The 10266-nt window shown below is 37.6% G+C and overlaps 1 long non-coding RNA gene across 1 annotated transcript; it reads left to right on the top strand.

Moving 5' to 3' along the window:
• Nucleotides 1-733: 733 nt before the first annotated feature.
• LOC145270700 (uncharacterized) lies at nucleotides 734-6544 on the top strand. The gene is made up of 2 exons (XR_013865524.1): nucleotides 734-3655; nucleotides 6276-6544. It is a non-coding gene; the product is annotated as an uncharacterized LOC145270700 (long non-coding RNA).
• Nucleotides 6545-10266: the final 3722 nt, after the last annotated feature.

Below are 10266 nucleotides of genomic sequence, written 5' to 3'. Positions count from 1 at the left end.
ACCACATTTAGCAAGTCTAACCAAAAATATTCACCCATGCTTGATCATAACCAGAATTATTTTTCTGTTACAGGTATTTTATTTTATTACTACATAATGCATGCATGGCTCCATTCGACCAGGAACGACTAGAGTAATACTACCATTAGTTTGCGTGTGCTCACAAGCTGCTTGAAGGGCGCTGGTAATATTATTCCTACTATCTATCAACTACGAGCTGGGGCGGTAATGCAATGATGGACCTCCGAGTTACAATATCCGATACGATAGTAGGAATGGCAGTTTTGTGAGCTTTCATCGCCTCTTCCTCATTCACGCACAATCTCGTGGTATCTCTCTAGGAATCGTGTTGAGCAGAGAGAACACTTCCGTTTTCTGCTCCGCCTTTTATTCCGAGTAGAAACCGCCTTTTTCGGAGGATGTTCGTAGCAATGCATGTTTTATGTAGCGCTCAACTTTGGGGAGATCATCACCTACCTGGCCAGACTGTCCTTTCCTGTACGAAACCTGGTAACGAGTGGATTCCACCCTTTTCCTCGTTTTTCAGTTTGATGGTGACCACGACTAGCCAGAGGTGAGTAAAGCATCAAGCGTTTCTTCTTTTCGATTTCAGTTTTTGTAATCGACAAGTTTAATTTTCCTCTTTTCCATTACTGCAGCTTCTAGTTAGAATCGGCACAAGTCCTCAGGTAAGTATTTCTTTCGTTGTGTTGCTAGTGATTAAAACGAATTCCTTTCTGCTTATATTTCCTTTAACCAACTTTTGCAAGTCTAACCAAAAATAATCACCCATGCTTGATCATAGCCAGAATTATTTTTCTCTTACAGGTATTTTATTTTATTACTACATAATGCATGCATGGCTCCATTCGACCAGGAACGACTAGAGTAATACTACAATTAGTGTGCGTGTGCTCACAAGCTGCTTGAAGGGCGCTGGTAATATTATTCCTACTATCTATCAACTACGAGCTGGGGCGGTAATGCAATGATGGACCTCCGAGTTACAATATCCGATACGATAGTAGGAATGGCAGTTTTGTGAGCTTTCATAGGCTCTTCCACATTCACGCACAATCTTGTGGTATCTCTCTAGGAATCCTGTTGGGTAGAGAGAACAAAAAGTCCCTTCCCTCGTTTTGGAAGGTTGTTCGCAGCAACGCTTGTTTTATATGGTGCCCTCTTTAGGGAGTTCAACACCTTGTTGTACGGAACCCGATCAAAATCCAGTTAATGAATGACGGCATGAGTTTGTTGCGTCCGTCATCTGGTCGTCTTTTTATACGCTTGCATGTGGCGAGCAGAAAAGACGTGCTCGAGCAGGCTGGAAGGAGAACACTCCCCCGAAAGAGAAAAATGGGCCTCCCTCTCTCCCGTGTGCTTCCATCAAGGCCCAAATTGTGTGTGTTCTCCTTCGCAGGCCTGGTCCTCCAACTTTCCTCGACTTTGCAGGTAACTAATCTGGAGCTTTTCTAAAGCTCTTTTCTCAGTGTCGAGGTGTTGAGTCAACTCCCAGCTCAACAAATACCTGCAGCGCAAGGTGCGCTTTTCCGAATTCCCCCGAAGAGGGAGCGACACGTGCTCGTGTTTCTACTATGTAATTCACGCGTGCCTCCACTCGACTACGGACGACTAGAGTAATACTGCTATTAGTTTGCGTGTGCTCACAAGCTGCTTGAAGGGCGCTGGTAATATTATTCCTACTATCTATCAACTACGAGCTGGGGCGGTAATGCAATGATGGACCTCCGATTAATAATATCCGATACGATAGTAGGAATGGCAGTTTTGTGAGCTTTCATAGGCTCTTCCACATTCACGCACAATCTTGTGGTATCTCTCTAGGAATCCTGTTGGGTAGAGAGAACAAAAAGTCCCTTCCCTCGTTTTGGAAGGTTGTTCACAGCAACGCTTGTTTTATATGGTGACCTCTTTAGGTAGTTCAACACCTTGCTCTCCTTGACTCTTCTCATTGTCGAGGTTCTGAGTCCGGTTCCAGGTGTACAAATAGGTGCAAGTCTGGATAGGGAATCTCCCCAAGTGGGTGAGCCTACGCTCTTTCTTATCAGGCGACACGTGCTCGTGTTACTACATAATGCATGCATGGCTCCATTCGACCAGGAACGACTAGAGTAATACTACCATTAGTTTGTGTGTTCTCACAAGCTGCCTGAAGGGCGCTGGTAATATTATTCCTACTATCTATCAACTACGAGCTGGGGCGGTAATGCAATGATGGACCTCCGATTAATAATATCCGATACGATAGTAGGAATGGCAGTTTTGTGAGCTTTCATCACCTCCTCCTCATTCACGCACAATCTTGTGGTATCTCTCTAGGAATCGTGTTGAGTAGAGAGAACACTTCCGTTTTCTGCTCCGCCTTTTATTCCGAGTAGAAACCGCCTTTTTCGGAGGATGTTCGTAGCAATGCATGTTTTATGTAGCGCTCCACTTTGGGGAGATCATCACCTACCTGCCCAGACTGTCCTTTCCTGTACGGTACCTGGTAACGAGTGGATTCCACCCTTTCCCTCCTTTTTCAGTTTGATGGCGACCACGACTAGCCAGAGGTGAGTAAAGCATCAAGCGTTTCTTCTTTTCGATTTCAGTTTTTGTAATTGACAAGTTTAATTTTCCTCTTTTCCATTACTGCAGCTTCTAGTTAGAATCAGCACAATCCTCAGGTAAGTATTTCTTTCGTTGTGTTGCTAGTGATTAAAACGAATTCCTTTCTGCTTATATTTCCTTTAACCAACTTTAGCAAGTCTAACCGAAAATATTCACCCATGCATGATCATAACCAAAATTATTTTTCTGTTACAGGTATTTTATTTTAATAAAAATTAACAAAATAATTAACATACACTCAGTAAAATGCAATGTACTAAAGTAACATAAATAAAACAAAAACAAAATGTAAAAATAATAATGCAAAATACAAGTAGTTATTACAGGTTTCAACAGCAACAGCCATGACCCTGTCATCCCAATATTGGATGCAGTTCCAGAAACTCATAAAGTAAGTATTGATATCTTCTTCTAATTATAATTTTTTAAAAAAAGAAAATTTCACAAAAAATAAAATACTGTGATCTAAAGGAAAATAAACCGAAAAAAAAAAAAATGTAAAAATAATAATGCAAAATACAACTAGTTATTACAGGTTTCAACAGCAACAGCCATGACCCTGTCATCCCAATATTGGATGCAGTTCCAGAAACTCATAAAGTAAGTATTGATATCTTCTTCTAATTATATTTTTTTAAAAAAAGAAAATTTCACAAAAATTAAAATACTGTGATCTAAAGGAAAATATACTGAAAAAAAAAAAAATGTAAAACTAATAATGTGAAATACAACTAGTTATTACAGGTTTCAGCAGTAGCCGTTACGCTCTCATCCCGATCTTGGATGCAGTTCCAGAAAGTCATAAAGTAAGTATTGTTATTTCCTAATTATAATTTCCAAAAAAATAATTTCATAAAAATAAAATGCTATGAAATAAAGGAAAATAAATAAAACAAACAAACCAAAAAAAGAAAAAAACAATTAAAAAAAAAAGAAAAAGTTATTCAAGTTTTCAGCACCAGCAGCAGCAACACCCATGACCCCTCTCATCCCCATCTTGGAAGCAGTTCCAGAAATTCCTAAAGTAAGTAATAATATATTTTTTTTTTTATAAGCAACTCCAACTTCCCATCGAATTCATAAAGGTTTCATTTATTGTATCAATGTGTCTTGGTGGTGCTGCAACAACTACCTTGATTTATTTCTAATTTTCTAGTGATTGTTGAGACTTCAGGACTCTAAACCACCTTTTCAGCACTTGTTTTGTACCAGCTGCTGAATTTGCTTTGTTTTAGATGGGTTTCAGTTAATTTCTTAATTTACTTGATTTCTTTTTTGTCTAATGACTTTTGATGATTCCAGCTTCTAATTGGCCCTTTCTTTTCTTGTTCTCCAGTACCGTTGAACATTACTCGCTTTTTTTCGCACCTGATAAATTTTGCTAATTAATTTTTTCTCTTTTTGTTCCAGACTTTATCCTGTCTATTAACTTTTATTCTCTTTCTAGTTCTCTTGCAGCGTTGAACATTACTTGTTTTTGACTTATTTTTACTAGTGAGTGTTGAGACTTGAAGATTCTAAAAGAGCATTTCTTTACAGCACCTGATAAATGGCATCCTATTTACTTGATTTCTTTTTTGTCTAATGACTTTTGATGATTCCAGCTTCTAATTGGCCCTTTCTGTTCTTGTTCTCCAGTACCGTTGAACATTACTCACTTTTTTCGCACCTGATAAATTTTGCTAATTAATTTTTTCTCTTTTTGTTCCAGACTTTATCCTGTCTATTAACTTTTATTCTCTTTCTAGTTCTCTTGCAGCGTTGAACATTACTTGTTTTTTTTACTTATGTTTAGCATACGCACAGATTTGGTAAAGTTAGCCGAAAACAATTATATATAACATTTCTTCAGTTTGAACTCATTTTTGCCGAGAGAGATAGGTTTCCTTGTTCATGTGGATTTGCCTAAAGTAAAGTATGTAAATGCATGAACAATATGCTTTGTAATTATATACAAATATTTACATTACTATTGTTTTGTTTTTTTTATTACATTTTTACCTCAAACAAGGCACTTTGCCACTATCAGGGGGAAACATCTACTGGGGTACTATGTAGGGATTTGGGCAGGGAGGTGTTGGTTCACGTTGCACTTGAACTTATGCATGTCAGTACAGTTGGGGAAGCAGTGACCTGGAATGGAATTCCAAATTCTAGCAGTTCTGGGGAAGAAACTACTGGAGTAGAAAGATCTTTTAAATGTAGGGATCTCTACAGTGTGGGGGGTGGGATTTTGCAGCTTGTCGGGTCTGTCGAGGGTGTTTACGTTGTGGGGGCACAAATGCTTGCAGTTCATCAGAGCATTCACCATTATAATAGTTGTAGAACAGGCAGAGGGATGCAACGTTTCGACGATGGGACAGAGGCTGAAGCTTAGATGCCAGTTTAGGGCCTATCAGATTTGCGACTCTCTTTTGAACCCTGTCAAGGAGCGAGAGACTAGTAGCCGATGCACCAGCCCAAATATGACAGCAATACTCCATACATGGGCGAATAGTGGCCTTGTTAGAGAGGTACAGGATACTTTGGGGTGTTAGAAGTTTTCTAGCACGGTAGAGAGAGCCCACCTTCCTCGCAGCAGCCCTGGCAATGCTCTCGATGTAATTGTTCCAGCTATAATTATCATTTTCATTATGGATCAGTAATATAATTTTACTACTGTTAATATATTCTAATAAATTATAATATATTAAATAACTATAAAAACTAAAACTAATAATTAAAAACAAAAAAATCATGATTAGATACTAAAACATAACTTATAAATTAGCGCTAAATTAAGTTATAACCGATCAAATAATAAACACTAAACCTCGACATAAATGTAAATATCAAAATGTTAAATTGTATAAATACTGAAAGATTAAACACTAATACTAAAATAATACTTTAAAACCAAAAATATACCAGAGAATAAGTGATAAGCTGTTCTAAAAATAAACTTATTACTAGTAAAAATATCTTGCTGATCCATATAAGAAAATGATAATAATAATGGCATATTAAAAATGAGCAATTATTAGAATAACGATTGCGCTCAAATTCGAGTTTGCCCTTTACACGCCTTTGCAGTAATATTTATGCCCCAAAATTGGAAAATGTGGCTGATTACTTGGACCTGAAAGTTCTAAACTAGCATAATTGTCTGGCATCTCAGTACTTTGTACAAAACTAGCATTTTAGCCCTGGGAGTTTGGGGGTTTTGTGTTGAGCCAAACAACGAAAAAACGCGTGGTAGCAGGGAGGAAGGCTAGAACCCGTTACGTGTTTGCGTGTATGACCACTGGCAGTGACGTAGGTTTAAATTAAAGCTAGAGAAAAGAAAGCACGGCATGACTTACAAATACATCGTGGATTAAAGCAACCCCCTAGCTATTTGTCGCGTGAAGTAATAATTACACTTATATATATGTTTTCCTTTATTTTTAACTTTGACACATTAACCATTATTGATTAAGGGTCATATGAATTTATTACGTTAGATCCATGGCCAAGGAAACTATATCTAACATTTCAGTGGTTTATACTATAAGTTGTACACTTTCACTTTTATAGATATATCCATTTCAAAATTACTCGGACTTGTAACGACATGATTCCATTTCCGTTGGATTAAAACTTGTCTCTTTTTTCTTTTTATTTAGCAACCAGCCGAAACTTCTCCCAGAAGAAGACCACTCCCATCCAAAATTTCTACAAGAACAGGATAGCCGCCGCCACTTCAGGGTCCTGGATATGACCTTAAACTGTATCCGATGGTAAAGCTCCATAAGCGGGCTTGGGGAGTGTGGAGCCACCCTTTAATTACCATTGCTCCCAGGTCCACTCTGACCCGGAGTGGTAGTACCTGTTAGGGTCCTCACTGTGGGTTACATATTTTTCTTCTAATAAACCTTTAAAAACTATAAGTCTATTTTCTGTGTTATCTATTTGTTATACATCATGTGCCCCGAATTAAATTGTGATATTCGTTTTCAGCATATTCAAAAAGATTTAAAAAATCGACATAGAATTACATATCAAATATAAAAAAAAAAAAGGCTAACCCTGACCCCCAACCCTAATCCATCCTAGAGACAATTTGATCAAAGAGGAGCAGCATGAATATCAGCAATAATGTATGCCAAAAAAAAAAAAAAAAAAATTACTTAATATTGGTTTGAACTATAAAGAACTCTGCACTTGTAGAGTTTTCGTAATTTTTGGATATATTACTATTTTCGACATGACAATTAACTACGTATGGAGGTTGGCTTTGTTTTAATATGCAGGGAGACGACGGTCTCATGACAGTCACCTCGGTCTTGTTCTAATTTGAGCCTGAACACTTGTTATGTTCCAAAGTAAATAAACGCTTTAAAATAAGTTAAAACAAAAAGAACTTCTCAGATATTAATCAAGGCAGATAAATCAAGTCAGAGTTTCCTTTAGGAAACCATATGAAAATATACTCACAAATATATGTATATATATACATATATATGTGTGTGTGCTTTCTCAAGGGAGATAATAAAAATAAGAGTTATCTACCTTTAAAAAAACATGAAAATGTACTAACAAATATATATATATATAGTAATTTATGAAATATATATGGCGATTAAGCTACACTGAATATTCGGCGTTTCATCCACTATAGGATTCGTTAATTTATGAAATATATATGGCAATTAAGCTACACTGAATATTCGGCGTTTCATCCACTATAGGATTCGTCAGGCTAACGAATCCTATAGTGGATGAAACGCCGAATATTCAGTGTAGCTTAATCGCCATATATATTTCATAAATTACTAACGAGCTCTACCAACGTATTGAGCAGTTTTGAAGTAAATACTTAAAGTTTATGCATAAATCTATACTTTCGTATATTAATTTTATGTGAGTAAATGAAGTAGTTATATATATATATATATATATATACACAACTTCTTAATTTACTCACCTAAAATTAATATACGAATATTCGTTTTCAGCATTCCTGACCAAATTGAGGGTTGACCCCTTTCATATGCCGCCTGTACAAACATGGTCACCAGTGATTTTCATTACAAAAGTACACGCATTAATAAAACTAGCTATTTGTCTCAGTTAATTTTCCTTGCGATGGGTTGAATAGAAACCGACGTGAAAACAACAAATATATTCTATTAAAAAATTTTTTCTTCAAAATCTTTGGATTCGGCATTAAATAACCCGAAAAGGGTTGATATGCCGTAAAATAAAAACAACCAACAACCAATCCTGCTACCTGTTTTCCAGACTGTACTGATTTTAAAAAAAAATTTTTTTTACAATTCCACCCCAAACAAGACACACTGCCACTTTGATGTAGGGGGCTACAATCAGGGACATAAGCTACAGGGGTACTATGTAGGGAGTTGGGCAGCAAGATGTTGGTTCACGTTACACTTGAACTTCTGCATGTCAGTACAGTTGGGAAAGCAGGAACTCAGAAGGGAATTCCAAAGTCCAGCCGTTCTGGGGAAGAAACTACTGGAGCATGTGGGAGTTGAAAACTCCCAGCCTAGCTCGATTGTCGCCCTTTAACTCAGAGCGACCTAGCTACGTCACTTCCTGTTCCCCATATTTCTTCCTCTTTCGCGCTGGACTTTCAAGATGTGACAAACACCGCTCTGGTGGGGCCATGGGCCACCACCACGTTCCTGACTAGCCAGTCAACCGCAAGTAACAAACTCTTATTCTAACAAACACTTATTCTAACAAACTCTTATTCTTTCTATCATTTCTTCATGTATATTTTTATGCAAATCAATTGCATTTCTTTCACTGATATATAACGGTATGTTTTCGTCTTCATTATGCAACCTTTTGTCTTTTCAATTCCTATGCTATTAAATACATCCACCATTACACACATGGGGACGGGGTCGTCTATCACACAGCAGACCATCCTGTACTCAACAAGTAGAACGCTCTCTATATGCCAAAGTTTAAATGTACCTATTTACTATGCCTCCCCACGGGACAGAGTTAGACACCAGGGTCGTTTTTTAACGTGGAGAAAAGGTACAAAAATAAAAATTGTCTCAGTCGTGAAGGATTTCTCCTCCACCGAAAGAGAACAAGAAATAGAAGTGCAGCATCTGAAGAACAGATACTACACTTTGATCTTGTCCCGAGGGCCAAGAAAATAAATGTAATCACACCCCTTCACTTTTGAGATCCCTAAATACCAGAAAGCTTTCTATCCTAATAGTTTTTTTTTTCCCCTCAAACCGATAGACTTTTGGAATTCTCTTCCTGCTACCTGTTTTCCAGACTGTACTGGTTTTTTTTTTTTTTTTTCTTTTTATTACCATTCCACCCCAAACAAGGCACATTGCCACTTTGATGTAGGAGGCTACTATCAGGGACATAAGCTACAGGGGTACTATGTGGGGAATTGGGCAGCAAGATGTTGATTCACATTACACTTGAACTTCTGCATGTCAGTACAGTTGGGGAAGCAGGGACCGAGAAAGGAATTCCAAAGTCTTGCTGTCCTGGGGAAGAAACTACTGGAGTAGAAGGCCCTCTTACATCTAGGGATCTCTACTGTGAAGGGGTGGGATTTAGTTGCTTGTCGGGGTTATTTACGTTGAGGGGGCACAAGTGCTTGCAGTTCATCAGAGCATTCACCGTTAAAGTACTTGTAAAACAGGCAGAGGGATGCAACATTTCGTCGATGGGACAGAGGCTGAAGTTTAGATGATAGTTCAGGACCTATCAGGTTGGCGACTTTCTTTTGAACCTTGTCTAGGAGAGCGAGAGACTAGTAGCAGATGCACCAGCCCAAATATGACAACAATACTCCATACATGGGCGAATGGTGGCCTTATAGAGGTACAGGATACTTTCAGGCGTTAGTAGCTTTCTAGCATGATAGAGAGAACCTACCTTCTTCGCAGCGGTCCTGGTGATACTCTCGATGTAATTGTTTTTATAACCACAAGTTATGATAACCACAAGTTATGATAACCACAAGTTATGATAACCACAAGTTATAATAACCACAAGTTATAATAACCAACCGATCAGAAACTTCCAAAGTTACCATAAAAATTGTTGAATTTTGGATTCAATCAGTTCGCTGTCGTCTGTCACAAACCTGCATTTGATTCTTCGCCGCCATCTTTGTTACTGCGAATTGCTTAACACTCAAGATCGGAACTGCACTGATTCTTCACCGCCATCTTTGTTACTAGGAATTGCTAAAGATTCTTCGCTGCCATCTTTGTTCAACATAATGTCGCAAGACTTAACATATGACAATTTTGTACAAAAAGTCTGGAAACTTATTGAAGGTACACCTCATACGTTAATCTTGCATAAAAATCTGACATTGTACTTTTTAAAAAGAAAAATATTAAAATTGAAATGATAACAAGATGATATATTTCTTTCTAATCAGACGATACTTAGTGTTTTTTTTTTTTTACTTACTCTCACCCCTAACATGGCATATCGCTACTCGGACATAAAGGGATATTATTTGTTGCTTGTTATTGGGTAACTGCATTCACGTTCGTTGTTGATTTCTGATTGCGAATGAATGCTCCGATACGTCCGGTTCACAAAATGCACTCGTACCAAAACAAGAAATTTAGAAAACTCAGAAAAAAAAAACTTAAT

The sequence above is a fragment of the Euprymna scolopes genome, chromosome 46 (genome assembly GCF_053919585.1).
Source record: "Euprymna scolopes isolate OS-2025 chromosome 46, ASM5391958v1, whole genome shotgun sequence".
NCBI lineage: Eukaryota > Metazoa > Mollusca > Cephalopoda > Sepiida > Sepiolidae > Euprymna > Euprymna scolopes.
This window is presented reverse-complemented; position numbering and strand designations above follow the sequence as displayed.